At 36.9% G+C, this 18,008-nt stretch overlaps 1 long non-coding RNA gene across 1 annotated transcript; it reads left to right on the top strand.

Annotated features, from left to right (window-relative positions):
• The first annotated feature begins 67 nt into the window (after positions 1–67).
• LOC121509087 lies at positions 68–15,603 on the top strand. The gene is made up of 3 exons (XR_005991844.1): positions 68–502; positions 2,602–2,678; positions 15,174–15,603. It is a non-coding gene; the product is annotated as an uncharacterized LOC121509087 (long non-coding RNA).
• The last annotated feature ends 2,405 nt before the right edge of the window (positions 15,604–18,008 follow it).

Raw genomic sequence — 18,008 nt, 5'->3', positions numbered from 1 at the left:
TAAACTCTTTCATTCTCTAAAGCCATCATTAAAAAACATTGTACGTTAAAAAACGTTGAAAAAAAATACAAATGTCTCTTAATTAAACTGTAGGAACATAAATAAAAGGACTTGTTTAAAAAATTTAGTTAGTTATTTTAGGTGGATAGCAAGCAGTCGAATAGCGAGGCGTCAGAAAAAAGATAGCACGAAAAAGACAACAAAACATTTTTACGCTAGTAATTAACCTTTTTCGGCGCACTTACAACCCCGGTGTCCGTTGGTTGCCAGGCGACAGCTCAGAGCTAACGGTTGTCTGCCTAGCTGAAAATGTGAGGCAGCGTTTCAAGAAATGTATATTTAAACGCAAAAGCTTTTCAGACGAGTAGTAACAGTGTGCTCTCTTAGAAGTACAGTCAGAGAAACATTTTTCATTCTTTACGCTAAGCTAACTACTGTCTTTGGCGTTGTATATAATGAGAGTAGTAGCGTAGTGGGACATTGAGCGGCTTGGCTCTACTTGGTAAGTAAGCTAGCTGCTTCTTAAGCTAGCTTCTCTCTGGAGATAAAGGTTAAGTCCTTTCTCGAAATTTCCATTTTTAAATAGCATATCCTAAACAGCCAATTTAATGGCATAATTATAACACAAAAATAATTATCATTGCTTATTTTTTTTTATCATTGGTATGGTAATGAGTGGGTTTACTTGATTTGAGAAGCATTCGCCATGCAATACTAACTTTATTTAAATGGCACCTACTTAGTTTACAAAGTGATTTTATAGACAAGGCAGAAAAGAACAATAAGATAAACTAAAACTATCAGGCCAAACTGAGGAAGGTCGAGAAAGTTGCAATTAAAAGGCAAACACAATCTGAACACACAGTTGATAAAATATAGCAAAAGGTCATTGATGTGGTGAATCAATAAAATACATTTTTAAAAATAGAAAACCCTCAATTAAAAAATATAACAGACATGATATAAAAAAGGTTGTCCAAAGATTAAAGAATTCAATTGCAGTTAATCTCTGAACTTCTGTAGTTGATACTTCTGCGGTTGTGAGATAAATCACTTCCTTTGGTGTCATTTTAGATGTTTCTACTGTCTTGAACTAGGGGTAATAAACTTCCTGTTTGGATACAAACAAAAAAATAGCTATTTCCTTTAAAATAAGAGATAAGTTAATGGCCACAACTAGCATAAACTTGTCTTTTGTTTAGTGTTTTGTTGTTTCTCTTGCCCCTCTGCTCTTCCTGCTTTTCTTCACCCCTACCTCTGAATGAGGAAGCCTTTCATTCAAACCTACTGGAAGTTGGAAGTCATTGATTTTAATAACTACAGTTGCCAAAATGTAATCGCAATTTATCTCTGAATTTTGTTAGTCAATATTTCCGTGAATCTGTAGTTAATCACATTCTTTAATTGCGTTGTCAAGTTTCAGCTTTTTACATTTACAATGGTTTCTAGCCCAGTTTGGATTTTTCTGTTGTCTTAAACCAAAGTTAATTGACTTCCTGTTTGAATACAAACCTCCTTCATATATGGATTGAATATTATTACATGACCATGAAAAAAGGACTTGTTATGGATTGAAAAGGAAATAAGGGGACAGTAAAACAGTTAATGTCTGATAACTCTAGGTACAGATGTTTTAACTTGCCCTCTGAGCTCTCTGTACGTGAAATGAGACATTAAGACTTTAAAAGTAGTAGTGGACTTCTTTTACACCACTGTGGCTGCAGGGACATGTTGAAGTGGCTTTACTAAAGAGTACTGAAGGAACAAAATGCATGCTTTTATCACAGTTAAGAAAAAAATAATGCACTAATTGTGCGTCTTAGTTCAATCATAATTAATGTGTTTAATCTTGACAGCCTTAAATATAACAGGTATGGTGAGATCATATCAGCAGAGATAACAAAGATAAGACAATAAACAAACAAAAAAAGAAATAGATGAACAAGAAGGTGCATCGAAATATGAATATCTTTAAGAGGAAATTTTTATTCAAATAAATCGGAAGTTTGAAGTCATTTATATTTAGAGTGTACTGCTTCTCCTGAAATCTCTGCTCCCAAAGGGCTGGTGCCAGTGTAGAGATGAATTATTAAGCAACTTATCATGGTAGGGGATACGTCTTTTGCTAACACCTTTGACTTTATAATTTTGTGTGAAACCAAATTTACATCACTTCCTCATTGCTCTTTAAGTGAGTTAGGAGCACTGCAAAGACCTGCTGCTTATATATTGTTATTATCCATTAGCCTATACTCTTGAGGCTCTATCTTTTAGGGGGCTTTTTCAAAAGCAGCAACTGAAACAGTAAAAATGTGGTTATACTCTGCACTGCATGGTGTTTAGGTTGCTGGATGAGAAAAAGTTTCAGTTGATTTAATCAGTTTGATGGATTGTTAAATGGTTCTCTTATTTTCGCACATTTCAATAATAATAAAAGTGACTTTGGAAACATGGATATAATATGATAGACTTCCTAGTTTTTCATCATTAAACAACCAAATGTGCATCAAAATGCACCAGCTGTTGTTACATATGAAAATGTGTAATTTAACGTCTGCTTTTAAGACAGAATTATTGATTATGTGCGTGCTGTTTGTGCAGATTGGTGACAGACCTGTCCTGGGGCTTGTGGACCACAAGGGGGCGGTGGAGATCCATGAGGATGAGCACTGCAGCCTGTAAGTGAAGCAGATATAAAAGAGCAGTTTAACAATGAACTACTCACCGTTCATGTAGACTACAGATGCTCAGCAGGACCATACTTTGACTGATATAGTATCAAAAATGTATTTTATGGGGAAACTGTGAGTCTTTTGATAGGGACAGACCAATATGTGGGAGAGGCTTGAGGTTCCCTTCCATCTTTTTTTATGAAACTTGCCAGAAATGTAAGACATATTCATGTTGTTAAAATACTGCAGACTTACAGCATTCTCTGGAACATCCTTCCTGAAATCTCCTCTCCCCAAAACTTGAGTAATTTAACCAGATGCAAATAATTTATCCCTACATGTTCTTATAAAAGTAAAAAAAATAATGGGTTACATTATTAGAAACAAAAGTCACCATTGTGAGGCCTAATTTGGTAACAGTGTCATCGTTTTATGTGAAGTGATGGCCTAACAGCAGTGCTTTTGTCAAAGCTGATGCTTAAAAAACATCCAAGTCTTGTGTAAATGCAGTGTGCTTTCATTCAGCCTGCACTGAATTGACTTTGACAATTACAATAACGGGATAATTGCAATCTGTCACCATACATTCCATGTTAGCATATCACAAAATAACCAATCCGCACCAATCACCACACACACATGTCCCTGATCTGCATAACACACACAGCACCCCGCCTTGTAATTATAAATGAATTTCACGGTGCGAGGCTTTTAATGCAAATAATATGGATCTTTTTTTTCTCTCTCCTCTCTGACCAACAGGACTAAGTGTGTAAGTGTACGTTTGTGTGAGTGTGTATTTAAAAGACAGAGAGAGAGCGGATCAGATTGCAGCCCAGCTTTGTTTGACTAGCCTCCCCTCTCAAACGAGTTAATGGGATGGAAGTTATTTGCCACCCTGAGCCGACGGGCCGAGGTCGAACAGAAGCGTTGAATTAAAAAAAAAAAAAAAAAAAAGGCGTCAATAAATGCGCAGAGACAAAGAAGTAAAATACACCCGAGCAGGACAAAGACAGACAGATGGAGACGGCAGGGGTAGCCCCCTCTATGAGTGTCTGTGTGCTGTGGTGTGGCCGGTGACAGGGACCCCATCAGTGCAGGATCAGAGTGGGGAAATTGGAGGACAATGTCAGCAGAGGGGTGTGGGGGATAATTTAAAGCGATCGGGGAGGCGGTGTCCCAGAGGTGCATAATTCACTCATTCATTAACTCGACCAAACAAGAGCCAATATTAATTAACTCATTCCTCGTGCCGAGGAGGCGCCCTGAGAAGCGCGTGCTTTGTTGTCAATTGGCCACAACAGTTCTTGGAAGTGAAGGCTTTAAAAGCAGCTGACAGGCCAGAGGGTGAAGGAGGGTGTTAAACCTCCAGCTATTGTGTGCCTGAGGGCAGATTTATGTAATTATTGAATGTAAAAGAAATAATAAAGGCAGAAAGTAGGGCTGGGAAATACAACAAGTTTTTTTTAAGATACTTTCAAATGAGATAAAGGGAATGACAATATTGCTTATACTGATATAGTTTATGATGATAGGAAAAAAATAGATGCCAGGCCTAAAGCTCAGTTAAAAGGATAGTTTAGAGTCAGAACAACTATAAGTAATATGCTCACTGAACCCAGGAAAATCATTTTGAATGGTTTAGTCTATTTCTCTGGTTTAATTTATTACAGTTTTGTTTATTTTATTCCTTGAAAATATTTTAGAATTGTAGTTTTCTTAGTATTTTCATGCCATTGTTCATATAAACGCTGACATTGTAAAACTGCCTCTTAATAAAAATGCCTATATGACATTTGACCCATGTGGATTTTAAAATTTCTTTTCAGCAAAAAACAAGATTTATTTCTTGCAAGGCAACTCAACTATGAAATATGAAGATGCATTTTGATCCACACTGCCCAGCCCTAGTAGAGAGCAACTTCTCACCCATGTTCTTTGGTAAAGGATGAGATTGAAATCTTGTAGCTGGGTATTTCCATTTTTAGCTAGCCTACATTATATTTGCCTCCACAGGGTTTAAAGAAAATATTTAGAAAATAACAAGATAAGCAAGATTAAATAATTAATGGGATCCGTGCTGTGTGCTTTTATGTTCATGGGTTTTGTCATGTGCACCTAACGTTTCAATGTGTCTTCATGTTTTTTTTTTGCATTGAGTATACAACACCAATATTTCAAAATATGGTTGATTTTTTTCCTTTATTCATAAAACAATTTTATATTAATGTTGATATCTTCACATATTTATGATTGCTTGTTTTCCAAAGTGTTCTGTCTGTAAAAATACAAAAAATAGGATTTGATGTAAATGCTGTAAAATCAGTTATTGATCATGTTTGATAATCGTAATATCTATATCAGTTAAAATTATCATGATTATCATTTTTGACATGCATCATTTCCTACTTCAGAGACTGAGGTTTTTATTCATTAATTTACATTCAAAATGGGCCGCAAAAATAAAGATGATCAGTATCAATTGATTTCATTTTGAAATGAGAAATCTAAAAACAAGCTGTTCCTAATTACCGTTTGAAAGTAGGAAAGCGAAACAGAGCAAACATGCCCTTTTTTGACCTTTTAAGCAGTTTGATACCGAAGTGAGAATAAAAAAAAACGATAAATAAATAACAAACAAGCATGTAATGCTTTTAGATTTACACCTCTGTAATGGTATTTACAGTATTTGTAATTCTGTGCTTGAAAAAGAACCAACATTAATGATCACTGTTCTTTATTTACTCTCAGTGCATTCTGCAAATGGAATTTTTAGTACCTAAGTAGATTTTTGAATGCAGGATGGCTTCTTGAGTTTTTGTTGCGTACACTGTAGAAAAAAAGACAAGTTCCTGTTATACTGATTACAGTCTTAGAAGTCATCATTATTAATGAAGTGTGATCTAAAAGGTACTCCAGTGTAACTCACACTCAAAGCCGGTTTATCAGACAATTCACCAGACAAAGAGGACAACTGCCCCGGGGCCCCAGACCCCGAGGGGCCCCAAATAGCCCCAGGCTCATTGTTCAGAAATTGTTTTTTGGTGAGTGTTTCCTGACACCATTATGAACTCCTGATCTGGATGAAAGGGAAACCTTAAAACAGCTACAAGACCACTCTCCAATATTGGAAAGTTTTGATTTTCAAGGAATAGATCACTAAAAAAATATGTTTATAGCTGAACCCGTATATATCATTGATATCTTAACCTTTTTAGCTTTGTCGGGAGAATTACTTACCTTAAAATGATATCTATATTTAAACCTTCAGATTTAATTTTACTATCCCCTGAGGGACATTTGATTTGCAGCCAAGTAAGAAAATGAAATGCTGAGAACACAACCTTAGACACAACACTGAAATTCATAAATTCCTAAATACATTAGAGGGCAACTGAAGGAAAACCTGTCCTCAAAAGACATCTCAGACATCTGGAGTAAGAGTAAAGTGCTTAAAATAAAAAAAAGTTTTTTAAAGGGCTTGAGTGATAAAAGAATTCGTCATCCTGTTGGATTTGGCCTTTGGTAATCTGAATCTTGTGCCAGAGGGCGAAAGCTCAAATTCAGCATGAAGAGGATGCTCAGGACACTGTATGATGTCCTGAGACTTAAATGTCACCTTCTTTAAAACAGATAGAGACAGATCAGGTGATTTGATACCAATAAATTACCTAAAACCACATCATATTGGCTGATATGTTGCTTAAGTGCCCCTTTTTTACAGACTTATTTACCCCATGGCCCTTGATAACATATATTGTGAATGTTTTACTTTTGGGATGAATATTAACTCCATCTGCTTTCACCTTGAACCTCTCTTTATTTTATGCTGATATTAATGAACAAAATAGTTTTCATTTTGCAGCTTACGCAGTTATAATTATAATCACATTTGTACACACATGCAATACATTTATCATTTTTATCAAATTTAGAAAGGCTAAATATTGTGTTACTTCTTTAATATTACTTTTCTAAAGGATCTTATTGCTTTTAGAACGTGTTACTACTACTACTGCTTAACAACAACAAAAATGATTCAAACTAATAATGCCAACAAAAACCATATTGTTGGCATAAACAAAATTTAAGATTTAAGAATAAAATAATGCTAATACAATATGAAATTTAAAAACAAACAAAACATCAATCTCACACAGTGTTGGGGAACTCCTTTCTTCCTCTCCACTGTGGGGCGCTCTCTCACTGATCCTCTCTCTCTGCTGTCAGGCCCTGCTAACTTTGATTAAGGTTTAAATTGGCTGAATTTAATGAACGTTGCCTAATTAGGCAGGATAACAGCTTTAATTGATAAGTAATTATCTGCCACAAATTGTTATTAATTCTCCAGCTCTGTCTTCTAGTGTACTGACTCTCTCTCCCCCTCTCTCTCCCCCACTCTCTCCCCCTCCTCCCTCCACTGCAACATTTTGTATTTATGTAAACAAGCAGTAGTAAACAATTAGGCATATGTCGAGATGGGATATTCCGCAGGGTATCATCAGGCTGTGCTTGGTGGACTGGCAGTTTATCAGAAATTATTTCACTCACTGGCTGATATCTTTGAACGTTAATTGCTTAAACTGTCCTGTCACTTTGGCTGTGTGCCATCAGCTGCATGCTGTCAGGATGGCACAGAAAAAAGGCTATAAGAAAAATGACTCTGGGAGTGACTGTTTGACTAATAAAGAGAACAAAGATATAATTATAGGGTTAAAGAGAAGGAGCTTCTATACCAGGATAATGTTGATGCTTCTAATAACCTCATGACCATGATATTGATGAGCAGGTTATAGCTTAAGTGTGTTCCACAATTATTTTTCTTCATTTCATTATGTAATTAAGTCTGTGCCATTCTCTCTAACCTATATATTGAGCAGTTACATAACAAATTGAATTGTGTTTAATTAGACTGCATGTGAGTGAATGTTTCAGCTTCACCAAAGAACTTCCACTTTGACACTTTACTACATTTTTAAAATGCTGTATCTAGGGCTGGATAATACGGAACGAAATCACATATTTGTAGCTGAACAGCTATAAAAGATAGATATCATGGTGATTTCCTTCTGTAAAGAAAGCCTGATTTCTACTTCTGCATCCACTGTATGCTGCAGCATACGCAGCAGGTTCTCATAGCCCTGAACCTACTCAAAGGCCTATGCATGTAACCTGATACACTGTGAAATGATGCAGACCACAAGCCCTCCAACTGGTTCACTTGGTAGCACGTGTCTGAGTAATGTCTACAGGCAAATTGCAACTACAAATTTGTTGTATCTACTTGCTGACAGATGAGAATATTGTAGGTGCAGTGGCTGTATAAGCACAAATATTTCCCTGTCCTCTCCCTCAGCTGATTCAACACCAATACCCTCCATGTCCTCTGATGTCTCTTCCCTTTTCTACTTACTCAGGGTACAGAAATGTTGCACCTTTTGCCATTTGAAAATTGCAGCAGGCCATATTGCGATTGAATCAAATTTTCAATTGGCCAGCCCTACTGCAGGAGCTGGGCATTGAACCCACAACCTTCTGATTGTGAGACGACAATCTGTAGCTACTGAGCCACAGTTTTAGAAATCTCCCGAAGTCCGCAATGTGCAATTTCTGCTCTGCTGTGGCACTCTTTTTACTCCAGTAAGGAGTAAGTAAGTTTGTGCATCGACTCACTGAGCTCTCAACCTGCAGGGATGAGATGGACTCACAGTCCGCAAGTCAACCATTTTCCTACTGAGGAGTGTTGTCCGTGAAACCAGCGCTCCACCCAGTTTATTTACTAAACTGTGTACTTCATTTTATTTAAATGCACGGTTATGACATGACATGGAGGGAGAGCAGTTAAAAAGTGGCACCTTGTGCAGTTCATGTTCACGGGTTGTTGTCCTTGATGTGGGTGTCCCGGTTTCAAACGTGACCTGTGGCTCCTCTTCTGTATGCCATTCCCCACACTACTATCCCCTGTTTCCAACCCTTTCCACCGTCTTACCTACAATAAAGGTATAAAAAAACAAAATAAACTGAAACAAAATAGTCCTCATAGGAACCGACTTCCAATGAAATGTGAAAACTTACTTAAGATTTATTTTTGGGCATTTCTGCACCTCCACCAGATAGAGGAGGACAGCGGACAGAGCCAGAAACAGGGTCAAGAGCGGGTGTGAGACACGCGGTAAAGGGCCCCAGGCCGGACCCAAACCCGGGCCGCCCACGCACACGGGGACCGCCCCCAACCACCAGGCCACCTGCCCCCCAAACTTACTTTAATACTTAGTTATTTGGCTGAAAAAGTGATTGACTTAAAGGTCCCTGGTTGTGTTATAGTTCTTAAAACTGAAGCCTTGAAAATACTGGTAGGTGACCAAGTCATAATGAGTAGATCATGTAGTGCAGTGTAAAAAACAATAATCCTTTTAGATCAGCTCTATATTGCACTGGCAGCTATGGGCGTAGAGTTAGATCAGGTGTAATGTGTTGTGTTATCCAAAATCACTTCTACACTTCACTTACAAGTAGCTTCATCTGTTTTACAGTGATGCTTCCCTTATTTGAAGAGCATTGTGCACATACTGAAAACTCTCCTATCTTTGTCCTTTTATTTGTAATAAAACTTCATATTTGCTTTAAAACATCTACGAATGCATGTCAGCGTTTTAATGGAATCAGCAGTTTATGAAGATTGGTCCAAATAAGTATGAAAACTCTGTAACGTGAACACTGAACAGCTCATAAAATTATGTTTAAACTGTGATTACACAGCTCCCAACCCAGGATGCAGGCAGAGAAAAAACAGCCTTTACAGTTAAGTGTCAGAATGTATAGGTAAAAGAACTAAAACTATTGGTAGGCAGTTTAGCCCAGACATACTATAATAGCTGTTGTGTACTCTCTTGCAATGTCTGATGAATCAGGCCTTTATTTTCACTTTTGGCACCAGCATGTCATTTATTCTGATGACAGCAGAGCAGTTTTGGGTCTTTCATGGCCATTGTAGTAGTGGTAAAATCCAAAAAATACACTGGGACAGCATATTGCAGACCAGAAAAAACATAGTAATAACAATGATAAATGGTCACGAGAACAACAGAAGCATGTGAAGTCTCTTGTAGTAATAAACTCCAAAAATGCTAAAACATCATATAGAAAGGTGTTGGTTAACAAGCTACACCATGGAGATCAGCAGTGAAGCTAGGATTTTAGCTAGCAAAGCATCAACATGGTGAGTCTGAATTGCTCAATAACAAATCAGTGTCATCACTGAATTATCTGACATTGATTTTAAAGATTTTCATTACAAAAATGTGCTGTAGAAAAACTCTACTTTTACTAAAAAAATGAACTTGATTCAAAGTATTCTAGCAGAAACTTATACAAATCAGGGACAGCATAGTGGAGACTGGCAACAGAACACAGGCTGCCCAAGTCAAGCCTGTAGGGCCTCCAGCAGGAGGCGCTCATGTTACATAAAGTAGCAATTTCAGTGGAAACTCTTTGGATCACATTATAAGCAGCATATAAAATACTCAGGGATGGAACAGTAGTAAAGATGACCTTGATAACATTTCTCTACAGTTATCATACTGTATTATACTGTTCATATTATAAATATCATTAAAACAATCAGTGATGACCACGCTTTGATATCTTGGTAAATAATTTTTGAACAGCATGCTACAAGAGATTATTTGCTGAGGTGAATGGGATAAAGCACACAGGCTGAACTGGAGGACAACATTCAGGAATTGGGATGGGAAACGAGAACTGGTTCTAGTTGAGAACGAACTGGTTCAGTACATCAAAATAATTGACATTTAATCTTAACGACTCCCTTATCAATGCCTTACTTCCATGTGCCTTGAAAAAGCCAGTCTTGCAAGAGGCAGTCAGCAAGGCAAGCAAAGAATGGAGAAGTTGAAGACGTAAACATGGTAGACAGCCACAAACAGGCTAAAGCGGTCCAAAGTGTGGCCTCAGCACAACGTGTCTGTTGAACAGTGGTTTCATGCAAGGCATGAGAACTGGCATTTTGTTCAGTTTTCAGAGAGAAAAAGTCTCAATAAAATGTGAGTTGTTAACAGTGAAAAACAATATTGCCTTCTTTTTCCAAAAAGAAATTTTGCAGGAAGGAATGGATAAGGAAATTAATAAAGAATTGAACTGATAAAAAAATCAATAATGACAGCAATGTCAATAAAATCTGATTGCTTCTCATCTCTATTCAGGATCAGGAGGCATGACAGTCTCTCTCCTCTGCTTTCTAGTCTGCACAACAGCAGGTAGTCTACCTTCAGCTTGAAAACAAACTGTTACAGTGGGAGCAGCATGCACTCACTGGCAGGATCGTTCTTAGCTCACATAACTAGCTGAAAAGAGGGTTGTATTATGATGTGTTCAGGGTAAGCTCGAACAACTGACGATATTAAATATAATTTCACTGCAGCTGAGAGGACGGGAAATTTTCTTGTTTTTTTCAGCAGTATGACATAGATCAATCAAATGAACTCATGAACTTTTTAACTTTTTAACTCAAGCTCTACTCAGATTATACCACTTCTGTTAAAAAAAATGTATTGCTGTTTTGTCTTTCCATCAACAATAGAAAAGTATCAATAGCAGAATTGATAAGGACTCCGTTTGATAAGGAGCTTTGAAAATAAGACTTGTACCTCTGTTTATTCAGTGGTTACTTTGGTACATCTACATCCTTCTAAACTAAGAATAATAATGGATATTGCGTTGTCTAAAGCAAAAAATAGGTTAGGTTTAAGTTGTTTATTTATTGCTTGTTTATTTCTTTGGTTATTGGCTTTTGCTGGGACCTCAGTGACCAATTTTGTTCTTTTTGCATGTAGATGCAGACTAGAATGACAATAACTCCTTTAAACACTCCTTTAAATCCCTTAAAAATAGTATTAGAATGAATATTTTTACAACCTTATTAACAAAGAACAATGGTAATGCAACAGTGAATGCTCATCAGGTTAAAGTTATAATGTTTATACAAACAAAAGAGCATATTGCTTTTATTTTTTCAGGGTTTTTTAGATATAAAACTTGATAATATTTTATTTGAACTATTAGCAGTTTTTGAAAAAATTCTGCAAGTTCTAACAATACTGTGACAACACTGAAAACAGTGATATTTTAGATCCCAGTAATCATATGTTATTTTAGTACACACACAGTCAGGGTATTAAATTAAGTGAAAATGATTGTAAGTGAGTACAAATGGATTTATTCACACAGTCACATTAGTCTACCTTTGTTTGTTTAAATTTGATGTTCCAAATAGATTAAATTCTCTGACATGTTTCTTTCTGCCAGAATACATAGGGTATTTTTACAGTCTACGTGGACAGATGATGATGATAATAATTGTGATTTATTAAAATGTAAATGCCTTGACTTTTTCTGTCTTTAATGATTAAAAGTACTCCAATCCAAAAGGTAAATTTACTAAACATTTATTGAGCCCAGGACAAACGCCTTTGTATATTTTTAGCTGGGTCTACTCAGACAAAATTGGAACCTTAAAAGGCAATAAAAACAACACTATTAGCATTAAATTGATGCATTTAAATACTTAAGGAAATGGTGCTTGTACTGTAAAGTGAAACTGTAAGGGTGAGGGGACATAAGGACCCTGCTGAGCTGGGAAAACAAAACATGAACCAAAGAGAGCACCTTTGTTCTTTTCTTTCAGTGCACACAGGCCGCTCTGACTGAACGTTTCATTAAAGTGATTTAAATGAGATGCGCGTGAACCTGCTTCCTAATTAAAACATCTTTTCTCGTTTACAGAGCGGCTTTAAGCTAAGCTCTTCGGGGGGAGGGAGGTGACTTTCTCCTCCTTCCTTCCTCCATCGTTTCACTCCAAGCAGATGGTTTTGTTGGGCTCCAGTAGCCAGCCAGTGGCCGAATGGGCTGATCCATTCTTCCTCTCTGCCCATCAGATCTGAGCGTTTGTTTTAACACCCGTCTCCCCTCCCCCATATGCTCCAGATGATCAGCATGAATAAAAGGAATGTATTGATTGGCCAGCTAAAGTGTATATGCAAATACTTTGGAGCCAGTGTGTGAAAAATTGGCATCACCACTCCTCAAATTATATCATTACTTTATTTAGAAAATGTTAATTTGCATAGCGGATTTCCCTGAGGGGTAGGGGGGTTAATTAGGTCTATTTCCGTGCGGCTTGTGCCCAGACAGCCAAGGAAGAAAGGGGAGGGGGTGGGCAGAAGAAAGAGGGAGAGAGAGAGGGGAAGATCCAACTCACTGATAACAATTAAAATGGCATTTTGGACTCATTCAGGCGTTGAAATTTTTTGGCATATTAGGCACGTTTTAGGAAAAGGTGATAAGTCATTTTTAATTGAAATGGAATTATTGCTCCTAAGGAAGTTTGGCTTTTGTTCCACTCACTTTTTGAAACATAAAAACTCAACTTGACTTTAAAAGCATCATATCAAACAAAAGGTGAATAAAAGGAAATAACTTAAATAAATCACAATTTGCATTCCCTCCCAACATTCTGTCAGAGGCACAATTATGCTCATAATTAGATGGAGGGAAAGTTTAATTGCGTGGAGAGAAGGAGCTAAAACGCACTCGCCTGGAAATGGGTTCTCTCCTTTTCTAAATTATCAAAGTGTTCATTATGTGTTGGAAAAGATTTGTAGGAAAAAACAAAACATCAATACATTAAATCCGTCACTTTTAATTGGAATCGTATTCTTTCCTGGTTTTAGGCTGCACAGAGCGCACTGCAGGATCAAAAACCTCCCAACAATTAATTTAGATTAGACTCTTAATTATCAAGCAATCGCCTAAATAATGACTGACTTCATTTCAGATGGTTAAAAATTAACTTGTAGGCAGTAATTGAGTAATTAACTCTCCACTGCTTCACCTTAGTTTGCTAATTAAAAAATAACTACGACTTGATTCTTCCTCTCAAGAGGCACTTTGAGGGTTTTTCAGCTCAAAAGACATTCTCATTCCTCTGTGCTGTAACCTACACGGTCAGAGTTTTGATTTTTGTCCATGAGACGTGTTAAGAACATATGTAAAAATGGAAACACCAGGGGAGTTTGTTGTGAATGTGAGTGCTGGTGTTTCCATGTCCTCTGTGAGGCTGATGTCTGAGCGTTGAGGTCGTGTATTCCCACAGGTGAAGTCCAGGATGAGAGCCTTGGCTACTGTGGGCTCCTTTCAGACATTTTCTGGACAAATAGATGCCACTTATGTCAAAGAACATACCTGAACAAAAGTCCGACCTAGGGCTGGGCTGAAAGTCATATTTTAATACTTTCAAGTTAAATGGCTACAAAACAGTGCTGTGTAAAAGTATTTCTCCCATTCCTGATTTCCTAATTTTTTGCATATTTGTCCCACCTCAATGTTTCAGATTCTTAAACACATTTTAACATTAGACACAAATAACCCAAGTAAATACAAACTACTGTTTTTAATAATTTCATTTAGTAAGGGAAAAGGGCATCCACACCTACCTGTCCCCATGTAAAAAAGTAGTAATTGCCCCCTAAACCTAGGAACTGTTCCACCCTTGGCAGCAACAACTATAAGTAATATACTGGGTGTTTAAGACCTCTATTTTTGATTGAACTATCTAACAGGTGCCATCATCTGATTTTTACTAATATCATAACTGTCTCTTTAATAACAGAATAAACAAAATGATAATTCCTCATTTAGACTGAACATTTTAAATAGATTATCTTGTGATCAATAAGTATACTGTTAGTGGTTCTTAATATGTACATTCTTTTTACGAAGTCTTAGGCCTGGCGTTTTTTTCTTCAAATCAGCATCAACATTTGCTACAGTCATTTAAACAATATAAAAGACAATACTAAACAATATTGTCTCACTCTATATCTCATTTGGGAATATATTTCTAAACAAGATGAATTGCCCAGCTTCAGTCTGAAGTGAGTTAAATAAAATAAAGTATAGCTTGAACTTAAAATGTCCTCAGTTATAAATAGTATGAGCTTGTTTTTTCAATGTATATTTTAGGATCTTATTCCCTAATTTGTGGTTTTCTATAGATGTAAGTGAGGTGTGGTGTGATAGTGATATTTTTGGTCTGACTGCATGTAAAAGAAAGTTGACCATCCTTCAGTACCCAAGCAGCAGTGATAGAAACCCCAGACTGGTCCTGTGGAGCTGCTCATGGATGCACAGTGTGAGGCTGTGGTTGTACTGCACAGCCTCTGAGAGTAAACATATCCAACCATGGCAGACTGCTTGTCTGGGACACATTCTTGATGTGGGACATCACTGGTAAATGAATAATAGCTAACAAGACTAACAGTCCAGGGCCTTGCTTTGTCTCTCTGAGGCCTAACATGCTTGAAGTGTTTATGGTATTGTGCTTACATTAAGATAAAACTCTATAAGGGATGTGACACATCAGCAACACTCACGTAAGGGTCATTGATTGTTTTTATGATTCATTTTCGGCTTTTGCCTTTGCAGATATGGGGAAAGAGAGTGGGAGGATCAGGATCAGGATCTGAGCCTGCGACCAGCGCATCAAGGACTCTAGCTTCAGTATATACAGGCATTGAAACCTGCTCTACCAACTGAGCTAAAAAGGCACCCATTCATGGAGTGTTTAAAGGTATTTTGTCGTAATACAAAGTCTTGGACATTTATGTTTTTCACTGAATAATATCAGCAACAAGAGGCTGCAGAAAAATGTGAAAACAACAGCCTACAAAGCTTAATTTTAATGTGTGACCTCATTCCTCAATCAGTGTTTTATTGGATGGAGACAGCAGTAACTGTCTCTCTTGTATGTACAGATGGTGATTCGAATTAAAAAAGAAAATACACTTAAGTGGCTGTAAATATACCTGGCTGGCCTACCCATGCATTGTCTTTGTGTAAGAAATACTGATTATCAACTGGCATAATAAACGATAAAGCTTATGCAGTAGCCTTGCTGTTTGATAGCCCTATCAGCTTAATCATAAGCTATCACATTCAGTATGGGCCAATCAGAGCGACGAGACAAAGCATGATAGACAGGTAGTTGCAGCTGTGGTTGGAACCTGAGCTCTACGGGCTGAGGCTGCTGTAATAAATGAACAGTGGAGTTTCTCAGTGCAAACTAAGAGAAAGAGTTTCTCATCAAAGCTGGTCGGGAGATGTGCGAAAACATTCTCCTTGCCAAAACAAACTCTTAATGTGGCTGTTCACTCCTGTTTTAATAAAGAATGTTGTCCAGTTCTTATTAAACTGCCACTATACCACAGCTACATCCATGCTAGCAACCACGGCAGAGGCCATACATAGCAAAAACCTCACCTAAAATGATTGCACACTCATGCCGAAACAGGCCGGAAGAGGAGTAAAAACATCTTTTCCTTCATGAAAAGTTGTCAGTGTTGATTTTTGCTCTTTATTTCATACAGAAATGTGGTCAAGTTTTGACAAAACTGCCACTATATTTGGCTACATCTGCAGCACTGGCAGCAGCCATTGCTATCGGCTTTCAGTACAATTAAACCAAGTCCGTAACTACCGCCTCATTCTCTTTAAATGATGCTGACTGGTCCAAACTCTTTTCAGTTCCTCACTAACTTTGAGGATTGGAACTTTTCAAGATGGATTTGCCTGATGACAGTTTATCAAATCCATCTGCTTTGTAAAGTTATAAAATTGTACAAACTGACTCAAACATACGACCAATACTTACAACTGATATATGGGTTGTAATTATTGGCAGAAATTCTCATTTCTGCTGAACAGATGTAAATTTCTTTGACCAATGTGTGCCGACTCTTATGTCATGCAGTAATATCGTGCATTAGAGCAGGACAATTAACCGCAAATTAGATTAAAGGGCAATATGGCCTACTAGAATTAACAAATCACACATGTTGCAATATCTCTTTAACTTGAAATTTCTCAAAATTCAAGTTTACTAAATTACTTTTTTTGCAGCAACAAAGATTTTATGCACATTATGCAAACATTCAAGTGTCACATTTTTATAATGGTTTTCAAAAATCCTGTTTTTCAGGTTTTATATATGTTTTGCTTAATCAAAATGAGTGACCTAAAAATGATAATGCCCTTCAATAAAGCAATTGGTATCCTATTTGCAATATGAGAAAAAATAATTTGTTCATTCTGTCTGAAATAGATGAAGCTCAGTGTTCAGCTTCACCTCCTCCACCCCAGCTGCCTCCTTTATTACGTAAAGCTTGTTGCACCCTCATCTTCAGATTCATGCTGCTATGGATTAATTACTCCTGAAGTAATTTCATTGTTTTCATAACCATTATCATGAAAGTATCTATCCATATTGGGGTTTCTGGCCATGCACTCCCTTGAAAGTCCAAACATGCTGGCTGACAAACCCAGGGAGTATCTTTTGAGCAGAGCCTTCTCTGCCAAATAAAAATGCATAATTATTTTGGACAAAATTGCTAAATCCATGACAAGAGTGTTTCTGACTGAAAATAGGTTATAAAATAGAATGATGTTTTGCATGAATTTGTAGAAAAAAATATGTTGAAGAACTTAAGAATAACTGCATATTAAATCGCAAAATTAGGAAATAAATTGCAATTAGATTATTTTTGCAAATCCTTCTGCCCTATGGTTTATCCCTCTTTCTCACTCCAGTTTAACGATTCAGTCATCAAGTTATGTAATTTAACCAGTAAACTCTAAAAGCAATGTTAGAATTATGGAAGTGAGGAACAATCAGTGTGAGCACTGGCACTATACTTGATCCATTTCTACTTGTGTTTGCTTATCTATGATTTCATTTTTATTTAACTCACTGAAAAATTTGAAAAGTGATGTTTGTCTTTTCATTTTAACTGTGGTCATGCTCACAGCATTCTAGAGATGGAATTGCAACTAATGGTAAATAAAAAGTGAATCTAAGCTAAACAGCAAGATGCTGCAAACTCAGAAAATCAAAATTAAATTTTTGTTAGATTTTTTCACCCTCTTTAGGTTAAGCTATTCATGAATTCATTTTATCTAAGGACAACCATGAGATATACAGGGGTAAGCTGCATTCATCTGTGCTGAAGAACTGTAAGTAAATGGCAGAGAGAGAGTAGAACATGCAGATAAAGAAGACACATACATTGAAAGTGTTAACCACATGTTAGGAGAGAATATGCTCCTTTGACTTGTTTTTGTTTCAAGGCCTCCTGTCTTTATTGGAGGTTACTCTACAATGCTGCTAATATCTGTTTAACCAAACCAAATATTTAGAGTCTTGCTCAGATCTTACAAAGAAAACAGCTTTTGGAACTGATATTTTGTCATGTTTTTGCCTCTTTT

Source organism: Cheilinus undulatus, linkage group 4 (assembly GCF_018320785.1).
Source record: "Cheilinus undulatus linkage group 4, ASM1832078v1, whole genome shotgun sequence".
In the NCBI taxonomy this organism is placed as follows: domain Eukaryota; kingdom Metazoa; phylum Chordata; class Actinopteri; order Labriformes; family Labridae; genus Cheilinus; species Cheilinus undulatus.
The sequence above is the reverse complement of the archived record's forward strand: the minus strand, read 5'-3'. Positions and strand labels throughout refer to the sequence as shown.